Raw genomic sequence first — 17126 nt, forward strand, 5'->3', positions numbered from 1 at the left:
GAGGGGGGAGTCGGCAGGGCAGGGGGGCACCGGGTTTTCCATTGCTGCTGAAGTAGGGTCACGGTGACTTTCCTCTGCCAAGGTGGCGGAGAGTTGGGGAGAATCCAGAGGACACATCGTAATCATTTCCTCCTTTACCTTCTTACTACCAGGGCTGCAGGGAAGGGCCCTGCCTCCGCGAGGAATCGAGGAGAGACCAGCTCAGAAGTAAGACGTTGCCATCCCAGGTAAATGGAAGGTTTGATTCGCTCCTGTTTCCAGACCGAAACATTTACGTGTTGACTTGTGTTGCCCTACAAACTAGCCATTTGGGTGAGTTATTACTTTGTGGTGCCAAGTTAGGAGTGTGTTCAGTGCTTTGAAAGTCCAACGAACGCGGATGCTGCTACCTGGCAGGTTCCTCTCTCAGTTTTACCGAGAGGTTCATTCTTTTCTAGCGGCTGGGTTCCATGTCATGTAAATCTGGGCAGTTGAGCTGTGAGAAGTGTTCTTCTTTGACCAACACTGAAGTTACAGGTGCCCGAACGTGCAGAGCGGCCTGGGGGCTCTTCTTGCTGTTTCCATGCGGATTTGAATATCAAGCAGATAGCTTGCTGGGGTGGTAGGTCAGGTCTGGAACTGTCATCACCCAGGACAGGGATAGCCTGGAGAAGTGGCTGGATGGGAGACATCCCTGTCCTCGAGGGACCAGACAGGGAATGAGACACACTTCTCTACAACTCTGAGGCAAAAGCAAGTAACCAACCGTAGAGAAAATGTTTTTTTTCCCCTCTTTTCTCAGATCTTAGACATATAATGAGAGATAGTCCATAATCACGAAATAGCTTGTACTAGCTCATGTCTGTCAGACTTGCAAACAGCTTTTTAAACATTGTGTGTGTGAGAGAACAAGAGAGGGGGGAAGAGGCGTGTTTCTCCCACAGCAGCCACTTTGAGAACTGCTTCTGCGTTGTTGACTACCGGGTGGTGAAAAATCTGGCCGTGTGAGATAAATGTGTTTCTGCTTCATCGTTTTAAATATCTATATACTATTCCATCGTGTCTAGGTAAAGTCATTATTTAGCCAGTCCCTTAATGTGTGTGTCTGTGTGTGTATAGATATATACATACACACATATAATATATAATAAATATAATATATGTGTGTATATATATTATATATAATATATATTATATATAATTGTGTGTAATATCTATATTATTCATTCATTCTGCAACTATTTACTGAGTAGCTGCTATGGGCTTGGGTGCTCAGTATGGAGCAAGACAACCACGGATCTGCTTGTGAAGCTGATTTTTGTGCCAAAATACAAAAAAGAAAGTTGGAGATTGTTCATCTCATCCTAAAAGGTGGAACTGGAGTGTATGGAGGGGAACTGATTTTGCCAAAGCACCCTGCCGTTCCGTGATTGACAACCAGCGCTCTCTTTCTTGCATGCCATGAGCAGCTGTGTTTGTACGAGAAGTATTGTTTCAGTAATCTTTAAAAAAAAATCGAATGTTTCTCGGCTTAGTGTAAACAGATTTTAAACACCCCCAATTCTCTTTTCTCCTTTTCCTCTCCCGCAGTCTCTGCGCAAAAATATTCTTAAAGGAAACTAGCATGAGTGTCTCACCTTCCAAGTGGCTGGTGTTTCTGACGAACATTTGGACCAATCTTGTTGCACTGCTCTGAGAGAGGCTGTGACCTGTATAATTTCTGCTGGTTTTGAATTTGAGGACCTCTGTTTTTATTTCTGGTTTTGGTGGCTTGATACTGAGTCAGTCTTTCCCAGGTTCCACAGACATTCCAAAGAAAGGCATAGTTTCTGTGCGCGGGTAGACATTTGCCGTATCTGCTACGTCAGCCTTATTAGGGACACGGACCATGCGCGCTCACCTCCAAGGCCAGGTCACGTGGGTAGGGAGAATGAGGTGGTGAACTGTAATTTCCAACTTGGTGTGAAGATAGTTTAATTTTTTTTAAAGATATGATTTATTTATTTATTTATTTATTTGACAGAGAGACAGCCAGCGAGAGAGGGAACACAAGCAGGGGGAGTGGGAGAGGAAGAAGCAGGCTCCCAGCAGAGGAGCCTGATGTGGGGCTGGATCCCAGAACGCCGGGATCACGCCCTGAGCCGAAGGCAGACGCTTAACGACTGAGCCACCCAGGCGCCCCTGAAGATAGTTTTAAAGTAAGAATCAGGGGCGCTTAGGTGGCTCAGTCGGTGAAGCATCTGCCTTCGGTTCAAGTCATGATCAGGGTCCTGGGATCGAGTCCCACATCGGGCTCCCTGCTCAGAGAGAAGCCTGCTTCTCCCTCTGCCTTCCATTCCCCCTGCTTGTCTCTCTGTCTCTGACAAATAAAAAAATAACATGTTAAAATTTAAAAAAATAAATAAAAATAAAGTAAGAACCAAACAGAAAAAGCCCTAGAAGCCCCAGTGGACCGTATGTGAAAGACCTTGTTTCTTCTTCCGAGGAGTCCTAACACTGACATGCCGTGAGCTTCTTATGACGAGGAGCACATGCGTGCGATTTTTCGACTGGTTCTGCGGATAATCGGACATGACCTAGTCTGACAGTTGTGATCTGGAGATGCGTTTGTTCCTTGCCCTGAAATACTGAATGATGCAGCATCTCGTCATTGTGATAGTGTGGTGTCTGGAAGAGTCTCTGTACTCGGAGAAGTGGAGAATTTAGTCCCCGCTGGGTCAGCCGTGTTAGAATTAGTTTTGTGGTTGAGCGGCCTTTGTTTCGAGGTCAGCATGTAGTAAAAGAAAAAGCATTCAGACATTTCGGTTTGCGTCGGAAGCAGCCTGACACGGTGGAAATGCATTGGGTCATTCAGCTCAAGAATTGGTTTCTGGCTCGTTAGCTGCTGCCTGTCAGGCCCGGGGTCTTGGTCCACCTCTCTAGACGGCTCTACCGCTCTCTTCTCATCCCAAAATCCCATTTCACTTCTCGGAGGGGTTGGGAAGCTCAAAAGTGGCAGCCTACGTGAAGACTGCTCGTACGATAGGAAAACCCGCGCAGAGCCCCGACGTGTCTTCCCATGAAGCAGGAAGCCCTGGCCTGGGCTTCTCCGTGAGCCACAGCTGATGCCCACGTTATTTTTGCCCAGGCCATTTTATGAATTTTCAAAGGCTCTCAGAAAACCACACCCCCCGCCATGCATACAGATTTTGTCCCCTGGTTTGTTTTTTTTTTTTTAAAGATCCTTTTTTTTTTTTTAAGATTTTTTATTATTTATTTGACAGAGATAGAGACAGCCAGTGAGAGGGGAACACAAGCAGGAGGAGTGGGAGAAGAAGAAGCAGGCTCATAGCAGAGGAGCCTGATGTGGGGCTCGATCCCATAACGCTGGGATCACGCCCTGAGCCGAAGGCAGACGCTTAACCGCTGTGCCACCCAGGCGCCCCTGTCCCCTGGTTTTGAATACATAAACAAGAGACCTATGCCAGGACAAGCAAAATGGTCACGAGTGTTTAGGGCTTTCTCTGAATGCGGATGTGCCCTCCCGTTGTGCTCGTATCTGATGCGTTGACCCTTATTCCACTGCAGCAGAACGTGGGGACGACTGTCCCTCATCCTTGGAGGGTGAAGTCCTCTGGGACTTGGGCCTGGCTTTGCTGGGCTGCACCGAGGCTTCTCGTTAGTCCTACTTTCCCCACAGGGTCTGACTCACCAAGAGCAGCATGTGTCCTGTCCATGTCTGCCTGGCTGGTCTTACGCGCCGAGTAGGTCCTTGCAAATGGTCACTGAACAAAGCAATTAGCAGAATTCAATTCGACAAGGATTGATCGGTGGGCCTCTGTTTTCTACGGGACGCCTGTGTGGGTGGGAGCTGACTTAGGAGTGCAGACGGCAGGCCTGCCCATCACACCTCTTGGCATTTTGCAGCTTCCCTCCCACCTGGGATGGCGAGACCTTACTCTCCGCCACAAGGAGACGGGAATCGCTGCACCCATGCGGGACCCGTTGTGTGGTGCCCATGGCATCCATGTCATAAAGGCGGTCGTTGTAGTTGGAATGATTCTGACCATGATCTTCACTAGATTTGGGGCACGTTGTGTATCAGGTAGACTTGTTATGAGCTGGCCTGAGACTTTTTTTTTTTATTATTTGAGAGAGAGAGAGACAGCCAGCGAGAGAGGGAACACAGGCAGGGCGAGTGGAAGAGGAAGATGCAGGCTCCTCGCGGAGAAGCCTGATGTGGGGCTCGATCCCAGAAAGCCAGGATCATGCCCTGAGCCGAAGGCAGATGCTTAACGACTGAGCCCCCCAGGCGCCCCCGGCCTGAGACTCTTACTCGACAGAATGCTATTTCTTCCTGCAAGATCATGGATTCAGGGTCCGGACAGCTGGCTCATCAGGAAAGGGGTATCTTTACCCTGGTGCAAGTTCAGGAGGGCTTATCTCTGAGAGGGCAGGGGTCCAGTGGACAGTGCAGGTGCAGGGATAAGATAGGCACCGGGGCAGTTAGAGAAAGTGCTGGCTCCGTGTCTCCGTGTTGCAGGAAGCCGCACTCATCTGACCGCTTTGGTTTTGCTCTATTTTAAGAGATTTGCAAATAAAGAGCTGTGACAGTTTCTCGTCCGATGTACTCGCTTGACACTTTAGCTTAGAGACCACAAGTAAACCTTTAGGGAAGCATCACTTTGGATAATCCAAGTTAGGAGAGCAAGTGCAGAAAGACGAATCGCCTCAAAGATCATGAAGCTTCGTATGAAGGGTTCGAAATTATAACAGAGTAAAGTGAACAGTATGTTGTAGTTCCTTTTTTTTTTTATTCCATTTTTATGAGTGAGTGAGGCCCCAAGCTTTCTTGCAGCCATTTGTAACTGAACAAGTCTGCGGTTCTGTGATAACCACACTAAGGTGACAAATTGCCAAGCTCCAGTAAAAGGGGCCCAGTTACGTAGAGGTTGACATATGGATGTGTCCTTTCTGAAATATTCTAGGAAGTTAGTTGTCAGCGTGACGTGGCTACTTAAATGAGATTTACACTTAAGCAACATGGCTTGTACAAGACAGGATCACTTGTGATCCAATCCGGACCATCTGCATGCCAGGTTTCTCCTATTACCTGTGTGTCAAACGGGATATTTCTTGGCCAGAAGAATTTTTAAAAGCCTCTCCGGCAGCTTTCCCTATCGGACAGGTTGTCTAGGCTGCCCAAATGAGGAACACATTTCCCCCTTTCTAGGGATCGTGAGGAAATCTGAAAAATTCTGCAGTCTCCTTTTGGCTCATTTTATGGGACAGCTTGAAACCGGGGCCAGAGGCTTATCGTTTGCTGTGCATTCACTTTCCATTTCTGGTTTTCTCTCTGCGCGTCGGGGGTGGGATTAACGTGGATGATGTTTAAAAGGAAAACCGTGCAGAGAGATGTGAAATCTGGTTGAAACCGGAGCATTTGAACGGCTCATGCTGTCCCAGGATGTCCGGATCTGTGCGGGGAGGACTCCGCAGGCCCATGATGATTGCCCCCTTTCTCTGTCACTGTCTCTGGTCTGGGCAGGGGCCTCCCTCCCGCATCTGCAGGGCTCCCTTGATGGTGCCCAGCGCACAGTCCCAAGCACATGCAGGCTCAGAAAACCACCTCCCTCCCTCCTCTTCTGAGAAGCACCCATGTGTGGAGAGAGTTTTCCAGAAAGGAAGACATTCTGTTGTTACAGTTGTCAAATCAGGACGATAAACCTAGTCCGTTCTATGCAGCCAGGAGTCCTGAGAGCTAAGGAGTGAGTTCAGCCGGGCGAGGATGCTCCCAGCCAGGGCTTTGCGGGGAGCAACACCCCGAGAAGAAGGCTTTGAATAATGAGAGGCATGAGGAGAGAGGTATCGAATGTTTAGAAGCGTTTGAAGCTGGTGTCCCTTGACAGGAGAAGACCAGCATACACAGGGTTAAAGGGACTCATGTTTCGGGGGTGGTGGAAATGTTGGTGCCCAGGGGCATCAGTGAGGTGCAGAGAAAGGAGGTTCTGGATGAGCGGAGAGGGCGAGGCGAAGGGGCAGGCGTCGGGGAGAGCCTGTAAAGGCCACCCCAGAGAGGAAGGTCACAGTTCCCGGCTGAGTGACAGCGGGAAGCTTCCAGCGAGATGCTTTCTGTGAAGGGCCGTAGTCATTTTCTCAAAGCACCAGGCTCCGTGTGGGAAGATGGGGAGACGGTACGGAGCAGGGTATCAACGTAACAAGAGGAAAAGGTGGTCTTCTGTTTTCACCCTGGAGACCGGAAATGATCGACCTCCGTCTGCTCCGTTCTCTTGACTTAGGTGAAACAGACAAAGTTGGCCTTTGGCGTCGAGGTCAGAGGCTAGGTGGACGTGAATATTTAACCACACTCAAGGACAGCTGCTATCTTTAGTACTCACAGGACACAAGATAATAAGGAAGTAAGAATCTGGAAGAATCTGGAAGGAAAACGATAGGCAGGAAGGCAGACACGTCTGTGGCTCATTCATGGCTCGACCACGGAAGACAGAAGCACAGAGGCCCGAACTGACCGTGCATCGCAGGTGGGCCTTCTGAGCCACGTGAATCCTTCTCTAGAACATATTTCAGAAGGATGCACGGCCAGTTACGGCATCGAGACTGGCACGGTCTCTGAGAACGAGAGCCCTGAAGGACAAGAGCAAGAATCCAAACCTAGGGCTCAGTGAAGGAATTGCTTTTCCGAGATGAGATGTGACACCCTTGGCGGAGGTGTTGGCACATCCTCTGCCCGGCGTCGGAAGACCGCTTCGGCCATCACCTGTCCCCGCCCCAAGCTGCGTTGCCAGGGGGCCAGGGACGCAGACACTCATTTTCCGGCCTGGAGCCCTCGGCACTCCTCTCTCAGTGCCAGCAGCTGCTCTCCGCCATTCCCTGGGTCCAGCGGGCCTTGCCTCCTCCCTAGAGGTCCCTAGAGAACCTCAGGCCCAACGTGCACCGGCCTCCTGACCTCACCCTGACCCACCCAGAGACTCCCACTGAGAGTGGCTGGGCCTCCCTCCCGGCCCAGGATGTGGCCTCTGGCTGGCGCGCTGCAGCTCTGGCCTCCCGTGGGCCCTCCTGGCCTGCACCTCGGGGTTCTCGTCCACACGTGGGGTGGACGCCGGCCCTTTCCAGGGGTGGTTATACCTGCCCCACAGTAAGGACCCTGTAGCTGTTTCTCGGCTTCTTTTCACTGCCGGCTTTGCAGTGACTCATCCAGCCTTAGCTCCCGGCTTCCGTGTGGGCAGGAAGGCGCGGCCCTCCTCTCAGGGGCTGACATTCTTCCTGCACCGCCAGTTCCTCTCACTCACCCAGCGCCTTCCCTCCTGCCTGGGACACTCTGTTACCCCGCCCTCAGCCCCGCCCCCAGAGCCCCTGCCCTGTGGTTCCAAGCCTGAAGCTACCCTCGTGGGGGCTCCTCTCTGAACTCTGCCCCGCTCGGACCTCCCCAACGCAAGCACTTAGACACCCAGGTGCTTTTCCTGCTGGAAGTTGCTCTCGCCGTGCGACACGGACCCCAGAAGCCCGGAGCCGGGGCCGCCTTGCTCCCCATCGGCTCAGCCTCGGGCCATGCGACCGGCTTCGTGAGCGGCAGCTGCTGTGGGACCACCCTGCCAGGGAGATGCCCAAGTGCCCCCTCCTCTGTCACGCCTTCCGGGACCCTCCCTGGACCGGATGCAAGCTTCTGTCCCGCAGACATGGAAACCACACAACTTTCTGATTCGACGTATTCCGCCGGCACTGCACCTGCTGAGTGCTTCTGTCATTGACTTCCGAGCTTGGGCATTTACTCAACAAATACTTAATGAGTGCCTCCCTTGTGCCAGGCAGCGTTCTAGGTGCTGGGGAAGCCTTGGAAAGGCCACAGGCACGGTTACCTGCCCTTGCAAAGCCCTGCGTAGGGATCCCAGGCCAAGATGGGATGCAGGTCCCAGAGCAAATGATGCCAGAGTTTTAACAGCGAGCTGAATGGGTGGCTCAATAAATATTTTTCTTTAAAATAGAGAACCTCCTTTCACTAAAGGAAGGAAGTCGGGAAGGAGGCAAGAGTGAACAAAAATTATCCGAGAGATTTCAGACCCCATTTTAGTTCTTCTGATTACTATCTCGAAGGCATTAAGTGCTCCAGTGAAATCCTTCTGACCCACTTAGTTCAGCAGAATGTAAATCTTAGGTGAATATTAACTCTAATTGTGCATGTAATGACCTAAATGCGGGAAGCAGTGTTCGCTTAGTTACAGGGTCGGCCTTCTCTTTGTCGCCGACACTTCCAGCATTAAAAGCAGATAAGCCCCCCGAGCAGCGAGTCTGTCTTAATCATATAACGATGATAATTGCTCCCCGAAAGGCAAACTTGGTGGGACAAGAGCTGGATCGTGTGCCGTTAGCTTGACACCGTTTGGTTTGATAGCAGTGAGAGAGGCTATTATCCCGTAGACAAATGCAAGCCTTTCTTTGGGTTATAGATGACGGGTGATGTCGAGGCCTTCGAGGGCTGGGAGGCTTCTGGCTCCGTGGCTGTGGCGGTGCGGACAAGGCAGCTGTATCCTGCCCGGGTCTGTCACCAGCCTGTGACGGCAGGTGTGAGCAGGGCCGGCTCCCAGAGGTGCCTGGGAGATCAACCTGGCGGCCTTCTTCTGTGGGCATGACGAGGCGTTCAGCTGGCTTCCAGAATCCATTTTACCAGACTTCCTTCTTTCTGTTAGGCTCCCTACAAATCAGGCAACCGAGATGGGTTTGAGGTTGGGTTTTTTCTTAAGTCCGGTTTACTGACGTATTCTTTACATACAGTACAGTTCAGCCTGTTCGGATGGACACGCCGTCCACCGTCCCTGTTCCCTCGCCGGCGGTCAGCCAGAGGTGGGTCTCAGCTTCAGGAAGTGGCCCACATCCCTTCGCCTGTGGCCCCGTCATAGTCAAAATCAGCACCATGGGTGGAGTCGTCCTCACACTCTGAATCTCTCGGACCTCCCCTTCTGCCCGCCAGCAGCCAGAGAGAGTTCCCTCTGAGGCAGGGGCTCGGGGACTCGATGGGGCCCAGCCAGATGACCCCGGGTACTCTCCTTGCCAGGATCTGGGACCATCCTCCTCGCGTGGCCGTAACCGAGCGGCACGCTCAACAGCAGTGTGTTCCCCCGCAGTTCTGGGAGCCAGAAGCCTGACATCCATGTGTGGGCAGGGCCGCACCCCGCCCCCCACCCCGAGGCTCTGGGTGGAACCCTTCCTTGCCTTCGCTTAACTTGTGGCGATGGCTGTCAAGCTTGGCATTCGCTAGCTTGTAGACGCCGCAGTCCAGTCCCTGCCTCTGTCATCACACAGTGGTCTGTGTGTGTGTGTGTCTGGGTCCAAATGCCCCTGCCCTTTTTTTTTTTTTATATATAAGAACACCATTTATAATGGATTAGGGGCCCACCCTGCTCCCATGTGACCTCATCATAACTACTTCTGCAAAGAACCCTTTTCCAATAAGGTCACATTCTGAAGGTCACATTCTGGACATAACTTTTGGCCAGGGGGACACAAACCAACCCCTTGCAGTACCCTCAACCACACCTACAGGGCCCCCTCTGCCAGGTCACATAGCCATAGGCTCCAAGATTGGAGTGTGGACATCTGTGGGGGCCATTATTTGATACCACACCATGACCCCGTGCTCATGGAATTCACCATCTCTCTTGTTCATACTCGAATGTGAGTGACCTGCTTAGTGTCCAGCTGTGTCGACGAAAGACATCTAGAACATCAAAGATAAAAGGTTGGGACCAGAGTTGGTGGCGCATGAGGCCGTCAGGGTAGAGGAAGTCGCCCAGACACAAGCGGGGACAGTTGTAGAGGGACATGCGTGAGAGCACAGCAGAGCGTGGTGGCTTCCTTCTTTCCCTCCATCAGGCTGAGGCCAGGGGCAAAGCTGCCACTGCTGAGGGTGAGCAGTGGACGGTGCCGGAGTGTAGGGAGGTCCTGGCCCCATGGGACTCTCCCAGCTCCGTGTCCCTGTTCACCGGAGGAAGGACATCCTAATTGTGCTTCTTCCCCACATGGGGAGGTCTTCTCTGACCCCGTATTTGTAACTGTAGCCCCTCCCGCCTGCCTTGTCGCCGTCCAACGTAGGACATGCTCTGTTGCTTTCTCCTTCGCCTCCCCTCCCTAGAGGGGCAGCCCCATGGGGGCAGGGAATGCTGTCTGCTTTCTTCACTCCTGTACCCTCCGTGGCTAGAACATGGCCCAGCACAGAAGGCTCCTAAAAATGTCTGTTGAATGAACAAAGCCTCCCTCTCTACTCACTAATCTATGCTCTTGTGCCTGTTGAAAAGATGAGTTTCTCTGTTCTACAGTTTACTGGCATTTTATTAGAAAGATGTTATGTGAGTAAGATTACCTGAATATGAAGAAGACCTTAAGGAAATGTAGTCACGTGCCAGTCTACGGAGTTTATTTAAGGGTACAGAAGTACTCTGGAGCCCTGGAAATAAAAAATAAAGAGAAAAACAGCTATTTCAAACCGTGGAACTGATAGTCACAACTATTAAGTGGTCTGAAAATGTTAAGATGGGGGCTCCATTCTTGGAAATGGCTTAGGTTTTTTTTTTGTTTTTTTTTTTTTACTTTGGAAAGTCAACTTGAAAAGGTGGACAAAATCTTTAAACATGCACTATGGCATTGGAGAACTTGCCAGGTGGTGAACAGTGGTCAGGCTGAGGTTTGGAGATGATGGGCACTTGACCTTCCCTGTGTGTTGGTCAATTTATGGATGAAACAGTAGAGAAGCTAAATAGCATATCTCTATGGCTAAGAGTAAAAACTTGGGATGTAAAACCAAAAGAAGGGAAAATCCTGGGAAACAGCCCAAACTTTGGGACCCAAAAGCTGCCCTCTAGGAATACAGGTGACTGGAAATCAATGAGCTTGCTCACAAACTGAGCCCCGTTCTAACTAATCTCAGTCCTGGAGGCTGGACGAAGGGGGTCCCAGATTGCCAGGACCCTGGCAGATGCCTGCAGGAGCAAAGCATCATGCTAGGCCTCTGTTTCTAGGAATAAATTCTCAAATACAGGCAGTTCCATATGCAGGAATCCCAATCACCACAGTTAGTTAAATACCATTAGGCTCCCCCCAACACGGCTCAGGTGTCCACGACCAGGTACCAAAACTAAGTGGGTACAGGAAGTCTGCAAATCACTATACAGGTGACAGATGTGTGTAAGGATCAGTGGCTAATCCCGTCTCTTCTTTCAAAGTCGGTCTATGTATCCATCATTCCCTTCACACCGCCTGCCCCCTCGCCTCCCAGCCGCAAACCCACCAGACATTCTTCCAGCACTGGATAGGTGCAACTAAGTAAAAGGTACAGCAAGTAAATGAAAGGTGGTAACGCCGGAGTAAGATTATAATCAAACATACGTGGAGCTACAGGAAAAACAGCAGTGGGGATGCTGCCATTTGGAGACTCGGGATGGGCAGCCAGAGGCACTTGGTAAAAGTGACTTATCCACATAAACGAGGAACGTGGTTGAGACAGAAAGATGGAGAGGTCCCAGACAAGGTGATCCAAGTGCAACACTTCAACATTAGAGGAGCTCTCCAAGATACTTCATGACACTGAACGTGAAATAAGTGTTGGAAGCCAGTCCAAACTTAGGAGTGTGACAATTTACAAAAGCCCAGAAAAGATGCTCACTCCAAATTGTGAGTTACACAATGAGAGGAAGGCCAGCACGGTTCACGCTACTCTTGGGAAGCTTTTTTTTTTTTTTTTTTAACAAGGAAATGAGACTTGGATTTCAGTGTTTCTAATGTTTTAAATTACAGTGTACTAAATCCATATTAGTTTTACTGTATTTTTGTTCCCCTGTTCATTTACAAGTGATAATAGAGTTTTTAATGTTTTGCCAGAAAGTTTTAAAGGGCATGGTAATTTTCACCATTGATTAGTCAAATCACTTTGCACAATTTCTGCCTGCGTGATCCTTTTCAGGGTAAGGCACAACTGTTTGCACAGAATGGCACACGACAAAACCAACCAAGCGAACTCATGAACCGCAGAAATAGATGACAGAAACAGACCCATAGATGCTAAATATGGGGCTTATGAGATATAAACTTTAAAATAACCTGCTTACTCTATTCAAGAAGATAAACAACGAGGGTGGGAATTTTAGTAGACACTAGAAATTATATATTTAGAAAGAACATTGACTTGAAAAATATCCAAGTAGAAATTACAAAAGTAAAAATACAAAAACTGAAATTACATACCTTGTAGATGGATATAACAGCAGAGTAGATACAACTGTTGGGAGAATTGCGGGATTAAAGATAGTTCAGAAAATCGTATCTGAAATGAAGCACAAAGAGACAAAAGGACAGAATACAAACATATTGAGAATTCTGTTGTACGTATAATTGGGATCCTAGGAGGACAAGAAAGAGAATGGAGCAGAAGCAATATTTGCAATGACAGGGACTGAAGTCTCTCTAACACTGATGAAAGACATCAAGTCACAAATTCAAGAAACCTTGAATTCTACAGAACTAGATGCAGAATTTAAGACAAAAAAAAAAATCCATATTTAGATGCACTATAGTGAAATGGCTGAAAAACAAAGGTCATCATAAAAGAGGCTAGAGGTTGAAAACAACCAGAAAAGACATTACTTTCAGAGGAGCAACAAGTCAGAGATCATTTCTCAACCAGATTCTCAGATTTCTAAACCAAAAACAGAGATAATTTTCTCAGCCAGAAAACAATGAAAAGGCGTCTTCAGCATGCTGAAAGTTGGTCCCCCCCTGCCCAGGAATACAGGGTTAGTTTAATATTTAAAAAGTAATCAAGCAGGGGCGCCTGGGTGGCACAGCGGTTAAGCATCTGCCTTGGGCTCAGGGTGTGATCCCAGCATTCTGGGATCGAGCCCCACATCAGGCTCCTCCACTATGAGCCTGCTTCTTCCTCTCCCACTCCCCCTGCTGTGTTCCCTCTCTCGCTGGCTGTCTCTCACATAAATAAATTTTAAAAATCTTTAAAAAAAAGAATTAAAGCAAAAATGGGCAAAAGATTTGAACAGACTCTTCAAGAAAGGGCATCGGATGGCAAGTAAGCACATGGAAAGATGTTCAGCATCATTATCATTAGGGAAAGGGAGCTTGACAGTAGTAGGTACGCTGTCAGAAGTAGAGAGGTCACTGGACACCGAGTAGAATGACTGAAATTAAACTGTAGGAGACTGACCAAGTGTGGTTGCAGATGTGGAACAACAGGGGCGCTACCACACTGATGACAGGAATGTCACATGGCGCAGCCACGTTGGAAAACATTTTGGCAACTGATATCGCTGACATTGTTATCAAAAATGTCATATACCTGAGGGGCACCTGGGTGCCTCAGTTGGCTGAGCGTCCGACTCTCGATTTCAGCTCAAGTCATGAGGGTCAAGAGTCTGGGCATGGAGTCTGCTTAGCATTCTCTCCCTGTCTCCCTCTCCCTGTCCACACTTCTCTCCCTCTCTTTAAAAAAAAAAATCATAAACCTGAAAAAAGTCACATCAAAAGACTCCATACTGTATGATTCCAACAATATAACATTCTGAAAAAGGCAAAACTGCAGGGGGTAAAAGGATCGGTGTTTGCCAGGGGCTGGGGGAGGGAGGGTTGAGTAGGCAAAGTGTAGAGGGTTTTTAGGCAGTGAAACTACTCAGTACGATACTGTAATAGTGACACATGTAATCGTACATTTGTCAAAACGCATAGAATGTACAATAACAGAAGTGAGCCCTAATGTAAACCGTGAACTTTAGTTAATAATAATATATTGATATTGGCTCATCAGTGGTAACAAAAGTACCAGGATGTTACTAACAGGAAAACTGTTTAGGGTGTGTATGTGTTTGTGGGTATTATGGACACTGTACTTTCCACTCAATTTTTATGTAAACCCCAAACCATGCTAAATAATAGTCTATTAGTTGAAAGTTAAATTTAAAATGTATATACTGTATACCTAAGAATAAATCTAAAAAAGGTATGCAAGACCTCTCACTCAGAAAACCGACGACATTATTGAAAGAAATTAGACATACCCCAAATGCATAAGTGGTTATACCATGTTCATGGAGGAGACATGCAGTATCGGAAAGGCATTGGTTCTCTTTGGAGAGGCTTCATGTGCCATGCATGGGCACTGCTATCCGAAACCAAGCATGTTCGGGCATCTTGCAGGTGTCAGGTGAACAGTGTGGACCCCCAGAACTGGTCACAGTTTAAATGGCCCTGAGGCCCCCAAATGCATCCCCTCCCAGGATGTCTTAGGGTGCACTTCAGGAACTTTACAGCAGAAATTTCCATTTTTTTCTTAAACAGATCAGTCTTGTTCCCTTGGCATTCTTGTCACCAGAAGTTGCATTCTCCTTGTTTCTTTAGAAAAGCTCCACCCTAAGCCTTTGCCCTGCAGACACTGGTGGTGTTCCTTTCATAGACTTGTTACTTAAAATGATTTGAGGGTTTTTTGGTAAGCAAGGGAACAATGTTCATAATTTAGGGCCAATGTTAGATCCATTCAGTCAATATTTATGGAACACTTGCTTGCATAGCGGAGGGAGGTGGCAGATGTGAACTCTGCCTTAAGCTACAGATCATTTGGGCAGGAAGGCACTGGTCAGCGCCTGGGATGTGAGCTGTGGGGGTGCAGAGGGTGGGTCTGGGAAGGTTTTTGGGAAGAATTGGTATTGGAGCTTCCTTAAAATGTGTGGGGATGGGAGGCATTCTGGGCAAAGAAATAGGATAAAGTATAGAAGTCGGTGAACATGAGTTGTTTTTTGGCCAGAATACAGGGTTTGCAAAGGGAAGTGAAGACAAGAGTGATTCCTTCCAGATCAAATATTGACTCAGCTCCTTCTTCGTGTCAGGCATGGGTCTAAGCACTGGGGATACATGAGCAATCAAACACCCACAAAATCCCCTTGCTCCTAGAGCAGGAGCTCACAGGGACAGAGGGGTGATAAGCAGAGTGACCGGGCACTGGCTTGTGTGCTGGAGGATGCTGAGTGTGGGGGACACGTGTGGAGCAAGTGAGTGGGTCAGGAGCACCAGGGAGGGTGGCCAAGGGTGGCCTGGCTGCGAAGGTGGCATTTGAGGAAGGACTGGATGGTGAGGGTGGCTGGGCGGACACCAGAATGGGAAGCATCCTGGCAGAGCAGGGGGAGGGGCGCAAGGAGGTGTGACTGTGGAGGAATGTCACGTAGAGGAGGAGGAGGCCGTGAGGTCCCAGACCAGAGGTGGCAGCAGGCCACCGTGGAGAGCTTGGGGTATGGTGAGGTTATGTATTCTCTGTGAAAGCAGCTGGGGGGGAGGGGCCCTCTGCGTGTGGGTGTGGTTCACTTTGATTTAGCTGTTAGAGGCTCCCTCTTGCTGTCACCAGGGACCACGGACAGAAGCTGCAGGTTATGGACTCTAAGAAACAAACTGAGGGCTTCAGAGGGGAGGGGGTGGGGGACTGGGATAGGCCGGAGATGGGTAGTAAGGAGGGCATGTATTGCATGGTGCACTGGGTGTTATACGCAACTAATGAATCATGGAACTTTACATCAAAAACCAGGGATGTACTGTATGGTGACTAACACAATATAATAAAAAAATATTATTATTAAAAAAAAAAAAAAGAAGCTGCAGGCGGGTCCTGAGGCTGACAGGGCTTCCAGGGGGCCTGAGGGCATGCAGCTGGGGCCAGCAAGGTGGCATAGGGGAGAGCCCTGCAGCTCTTGCGGGACAGGGAAACCCCGACTTTCGGTCCAGCCTGGCCTCTGAGTAGCCGAGTGCCCTTGGACGATGCTTACCCTTGGGCTGTGTCCTTATTGCAAAAGCAGGTATTTGAAACTGGGCATGGTATGATCAGGGCTGTCCTCGAGGACACACCTGACAGTGACGTCCCGCGAGAGGGAGGCAGGTAGCGAGGGGGCCGGTTGCAAGGCTGTTAGGGGAGTCCGGGCGGAGGGAGCGGGGCCCTGCGCTGGGCTGGAGACAGAATGGATGCAGGTGATCTCAGAAGAACACAGTCTTTTTTTTTTTTTTTTTTTTTTTTTAAAGATTTTATTTATTTATTTGACAGAGATAGAGACAGCCAGCGAGAGAGGGNGGGAGAGGAAGAAGCAGGCTCACAGTGGAGGAGCCTGATGTGGGGCTCGATCCCATAACGCCAGGATCACGCCCTGAGCAGAAGGCAGACGCTTAACCGCTGTGCCACCCAGGCGCCCCCAGAAGAACACAGTCTTTTAACACAAACAACAGACAAAGCCGACGGTCCAGAGGACACTAAGCTGTAACTTTGTGTGGATGTAAAAGGCCAAGGTTACGTTAGGGCGTGCTGGGTCCAAGGCTCGGTGACAGCTGTCCCTGGCGTCAGATGTGCCCTCTGGCTGGCAGGGTGGCCGCGCCGAGCCTTCTGCATATAAAGCCTCTATACTCTGGCAGGTTCCTCCGCTAGCGCAAGCGCAGTCGGCTACCCCAGAAACAGCAGCGTCCCCCCTTCCAGTCCCCAGCGCTGGGTCTTATGAGTCAACCCTTGAGGTCTCCCCTTTCTCTTATTTTCATGCAGAGCTTTACTGTAGAGCAGAAAATTCCATTTTCCCCCTTCAACAGATGGCTCCCGTCCCCTTAGCTTTCTCGTCTCCGTCACTTGTGTCCTCCTTGTTCGTTCAGGAGCGCGTTTGCTCTGGAAGGCCCGAGGAAGGCCCTCGGTTTACTGCTACAAATGTTCCCTACATGCTTGAATCATGTGCAGCTGCTTCCCACCCGTGTGAGGGGGATTTCGTTTGTGTCCCTTTCACTCCCTCCTCATTCGCGAATATACGGGATAATTCTGTTTTCGGCTTTCTGTGTGATGGGGAATAGGAATGGAAGCTATGTAGCTCTGGGAACCTCTCGTTCCAAGTAAGAAAGCCTTGCAAGCCCGTCCAGCTGGCAGCCTGACAAAGCCGAGGGCCTGGAAGCTGCCAGAGAGGCTCGGAGCCTGAAGGTCCCGGCTCCGGAAAGGGGGCCGCGGACTCCTCGGTTCGCGGTTCCCACTACGAGCGTGTCCTCCACGGAGACGTCCTGGGAGGAGGCGCCCGGTACGCCAAGCAGCCATTCACGCCGTTTCTAGCTTCGGTTTGAAAACAGGAGGAGAGGGGGAAATGTCGTGTTTT

The 17126-nt window shown here is 49.7% G+C and overlaps 1 protein-coding gene across 3 annotated transcripts in view; it reads left to right on the top strand.

Moving 5' to 3' along the window:
* The first annotated feature begins 39 nt into the window (after positions 1–39).
* Positions 40–17126, top strand: part of PPARA (peroxisome proliferator activated receptor alpha) — a 66316-nt gene continuing 49229 nt past the window's right edge. For all 3 annotated transcript variants that reach the window (XM_034643451.1, XM_011229417.3, XM_011229416.3), the window contains exon 1: positions 40–227. The gene's annotated coding sequence lies outside the window, so the exon portion shown is untranslated. The remainder of the gene's footprint in view (positions 228–17126) is intronic.

This window comes from Ailuropoda melanoleuca, chromosome 15 (genome assembly GCF_002007445.2).
Source record: "Ailuropoda melanoleuca isolate Jingjing chromosome 15, ASM200744v2, whole genome shotgun sequence".
NCBI classification, from domain to species: domain Eukaryota; kingdom Metazoa; phylum Chordata; class Mammalia; order Carnivora; family Ursidae; genus Ailuropoda; species Ailuropoda melanoleuca.